General features: G+C 35.5%; 1 protein-coding gene and 1 pseudogene across 50 annotated transcripts in view; both read right to left on the reverse strand.

Moving 5' to 3' along the window:
- Window positions 1-5,000, reverse strand: part of LOC145293800 (putative NADPH-dependent quinone oxidoreductase VAT1L) — a 324,545-nt gene that overhangs the window by 304,152 nt on the left and 15,393 nt on the right. The gene's annotated exons all lie outside the window — the stretch shown is intronic.
- LOC145243642 (5S ribosomal RNA) lies at window positions 235-351 on the reverse strand (annotated as a pseudogene).

The raw sequence follows: 5,000 nt of genomic DNA on the forward strand, positions 1-5,000 counted from the left end.
ATGCATACGTATATATATACACACACACATATTTATGCATGTATATGTATAATAATGACTTCATTCAGTCTTGACAGACTATGGATACCCACGATAAGGGTGCCTGCGCGTGAAATTTTTGTGGCAAGAGTTGCCCAAATTCCCAACGACACATCTCCTGAGTCGACATTGTTGAATACCAAGGGCAAGTGGAGGTTGAGGACGACTGGAAACAATGCCGAGATGAGCGGAAAGCACATACAGCGCCTAGAATTCCCAAATGGTCACCCATTTGGCACTAGCCAGGCTCAACGTTGCTTAACTTCGGTGATCTGACGAGAACCGGTGTATCAACGTGATTTTGCCGTGCATATATATACACATATGTATACATATACAGAAAACTTGAATGCCTCTTGACACATTAATTATTGATCTTTTTTATTGGAAAGAGATATAGTACTTAACATAAACACACAAGAAGTGTCTTTGAGAGAGAGAGAGAGAGAGAGAGATAGAGAGAGAGAGAGAGAGAAAGAGAGAGAGAGAGAGAGAGAACAGTTATTTAATAGACATTTCAACCAACTATGAACTGAAAGCAAAATTCCAGGAAAGTGAACTTTCAACATTTTGGATAAACCTACTTGAAGACTGTCCAGAAATTGCAGCTCAAACCCTAAAGTTTTTGATGTGCTTCCTAACAACTTATCTTTCTGAGAAAACATTCTCCTTGTGTGCAGCTACTAAATATAGAAATAGGTTGAATGCAGAAAATGATATGACTCTACAAGTTACTTCGATCATGCCCGACTTTGAAAAGTTCTGCAAATTAAAAATTGTTATTAATCTTTTTCTTTTTTTTTTTTTTCTTTTTTTTTCAATACTGAATTGGCTTACAAACACAGCATGAAATCGCCTATTTTATCAGAATGCCTACTGGAGAGAACTTGAATGCCTACTGGACACTATCCTCGAGTGTCAAAGGTCTCTCTGTACAGGGGTTTGTCAGAACAATCTGGCACGAGGATACTTTTCCCTAGAAGTAAGCCCTGACCAAATATTCAAAACCCCATAGTATTCGCTGCCCAAAGAAGATCTCCTCGCTATGGCTAATCCACATTAGCTTTTACGGGGAATGGTGCATCTTCTTCAAATGATGTTACTTCAAATAACAGCACGAAGCTGGATAATCCACCAGACTAGATGAATTCTTGTCCTAGAATCCAGTAAGATCAAGACACCAAAACGAAAGATATACTACAACGTATGGAAATGGTTAATTGGGGAGAGGAAAAGTATGTTCTAAATTTCTTTATTAACTCAGTGTTTGAGAGATAAAGAACTTTAATGGAACATTCGAATATCTATGTAGCTTTCAGTTCATAGTTGGTTGAAATGTCTATTAAATAACTGTTCTCTCTCTCTCCCTCTCTCTCTCTCTCTTTCTCTCTCTCTCTCTCTCTCTCTCTCTCTCTCTCTCTCTCTCTCTCTCAAAGACACTTCTTGTGTGTTTATGTTAAGTACTATACCTCTTTCCAATAAGTTCAAGTATTAACCCCAGGTAGTGATTTCTGAGAACTTCGACTGAAGTAAAATAAAACCAAAAATACATACACGTATATGCCTACATGCATGTATATATATACACACACATATACATATACATATATACACATATATACACATATATATACATGTATACACACACATATATATATATATATATATATATATATATATATATATATACGAGGGGCGTGCAATAAGTAATGCCCCTGACCCACTTCCAGTTGTCTGATCTAGCTGAAATTTTGCATGTGCAATGGTTTATATCTCTACGGGTTATGTGGCAAATTACAGCTCTGAACTAATTGTGGTTTCTGTTTTACAGGTGTTTGAACTGAGTCAGGTGTGAAATGGAGCCTGTATTTGAAAGGACGTACATTACAGGAGACTTTTGATGAAATGAAAGAAACTTATGGTGATAATGCCCCATCATATGACCTTGTAAAACGCTGGCATCGTGAATTCAAACATGGCCGAAAGTCTGTGGAAACAGCTCCCACAGCTGGTCGCCCTTCTGCCATTGATGGGGCATCTGTTCAAGTTGAGGCTGCCATTTTGGAAGATTGGCGCATTACTATTCGCCAAATAGTCCAAGATGTCAAGATTAGTACAGGATCTACGGAAACTATCATTCATGACCATTTGCATATGCATAAGGTGTCTGCCAGATGGATTCTCAGGTTGCTCACACCATTCAAGAAGCGAGAACGCGTCGAGTGCTCGAGGATGAATTTGGAGATGTGCCAAGAAGATAAGTCAAATTTTTTCAAAAGACTGATTACACAGGATGAACCTGGGTCTATCACTATGATCCAGAGACCAAAGCCCAGTCAATGCAGTGGAAGCACTTGGACTTACCACCTCCAAAGAAGGCAAGGGTGCAGCCCTCCGCTGGCAAGGTCATGCTCACAGTCTTCTAGGACCAAGATGGAGTAGTGATGACAAATTTCCTGGCAAAGGGTACCACAATTACAGGAGCCTATTATGCTTCACTTTTGAGGAAATTAAGGGAAGCTATCAAAATCAAGAGGCGGGGCAAAATCAGAAAAGGTACCCTCCTCCTGCAGGACAACGCTCCGGTCCACAACTCGCATGTCGCCAGATCAGAATCACGGGCGTGTGGTTATGAAATCCTTCCTCATCCTCCCTACTCTCCTGACCTTGCACCATCTGACTTTCACCTCTTTCCAGCCATGAAGTTGTTTTTGAAAGGAAAGCGTTTCCCAGATGATGCAGCCTTGATTTCTGAAGTCACATCGTGGTTAGAGGACCAACCTAGGGTGTTCTACAAAAACGGTCTCCAGAGCTGCATCAAACGATGGGAAAAATACATAACTCTGGGTGGTTCCTATGTAGAGAAAGACTAATAACTGTGCCAAGTTTTGTTGCTCTACTGCTATGGGAAGTGGGTCAGTGGCATTACTTATTGCACGCCCATCGTATATATATATATATATATATATATATATATATATATAATTTGAGGTTATTGTTTTCCATAGGTTAAGTAACCAATGAAATGCAACGACGTTAATACAAGAGTGCTCAATACATAAGTAGAGCAGAGTATACTCTTTATTTGTTTTTACATAAGTAGTAATATGTTGCTACACAGTTATGAGTATGTTTTGGTCAGCTAGATACTAGTAACTCGAGACCCCTTCAGGCGATATAGCTTATACGAAAGCAAAGATTGCAATATATATATATATATATATATATATATATATATATATATATATATATATATATATATATATATACATACTATAATTTACTATACTATAATACTATAATATACTATTTTTTTTTTGTATTGATATTCAGATTAAAAAACCCTTTTTTCTATTTATTTGAAAAGAAACTACAACTTTGTTATATATGGGTCATGGAATTGCATTCATCTACAAAAGATCTAGATTTGTATGTATATATATATATATATATATATATATATATATATATATATATATAATTGTAATCGAATGGCACAAAACCAGGTGAATAAGGTGGAATCTTTCAGTAATAAAGCAGATTTGCACCAAGCCCTGACCGATTTCTTTGTGTTCAAAACCCGCGAATTTTATCGCAAGCTCAACAGCTGAAGATATGTGCTGGACTACTTAGCAAAATCACCCATATTGTGAAACGTTTAATTTTTTCCTTTGTAAACAGACAATTTTTGTATATATATATATATATATATATATATATATATATATATATATATATATATATATATATGACTAGCAGAGGGCGTCTGGTTTTGTCCGGTCGTAAGATAAGTTAAATATGATATTTAAATTTATCCAGATTTCGTATATAAAAAGTATTTGGGCGCTATCATCTAGAATCGAAACCGAAAGCAAACCTGTAGCATTCAAAGCTGGTGACGTTACCACTGTACCAACGTGACACGCATATGAACTGATTAAAAATTAAAAATAAACTAAGATGAATGTACAAAATGTACGACGATTTTTATTTCAATTTTTGACCCCTTAAAAACTGTTTTAACCGGCTAAAGACCCATAAAATGAGTTTTCCACAGGTCCGAATCTCCTATATAACAAGTTTCAAGTTCATAAATCAAAAATTGACATTGTAGTTTGGCAAAGACCGTTCCGCATACAGACAGATAACGTCATTTTTATTTATATACTAGCAGGCTGCCCGGTGTTACCCGGTTGTAAAATATGCTTAAAACTGATATTTAATGCATGCAGATTTCGTATTTATTATTATAGAATCAATTTCTATTGCTTATTACATTGTACCTAATGTATAATCGTGATTTTAAAAGTTTAGAAACTATTAATTGGATGCTATTAGCAAGAATCGAAACCAAAACATTTAGCATTTCAGCGTTATACGTTACCATCTGACTTAAGTTCATATGCGAATAAAAGCTTTCAAAATAACCTTGTTAAACGTATAAATGTATATTTGCGTATGCGTAAAACACGTTTAGTCGACTGTACCTACTAAGATCCAATATTTTTTTTATAATTTGGACCCCTTAGCAGCTATTTTTACCAACTAAAAATCAAATCGAATTGTTCCACAGATTCAAACCCCCTATATATCAAGTTTCAATCTGTAAACCAAAATCTGACAGAGTTGATTAGTAGAAATTATATATATATATATATATATATATATATATATATATATATATATATATATATATATATATATATATATATACTAGCAAAGATATCCGCCGCGCTTCGCGCGGGACTTTGCTGTACTCTTGGGTACCCGTTTCGCGGGACCTTTGTAGTAAATGGATGCTGTAACAGCAACTATTTCTTAAGATGTTTAAAAAATGTTTAACTACCTCCAGAAGTGACTGAAATCCTAGTATGCAGTAATAACATAATTTTGCAGACTTCTTTGTCGCAATACGAAACAATATTACAATGTATACCTTTTTAAAAGTAATAAATGGCTGA

Source organism: Euprymna scolopes, chromosome 2 (genome assembly GCF_053919585.1).
Source record: "Euprymna scolopes isolate OS-2025 chromosome 2, ASM5391958v1, whole genome shotgun sequence".
NCBI classification, from domain to species: Eukaryota; Metazoa; Mollusca; class Cephalopoda; order Sepiida; family Sepiolidae; genus Euprymna; species Euprymna scolopes.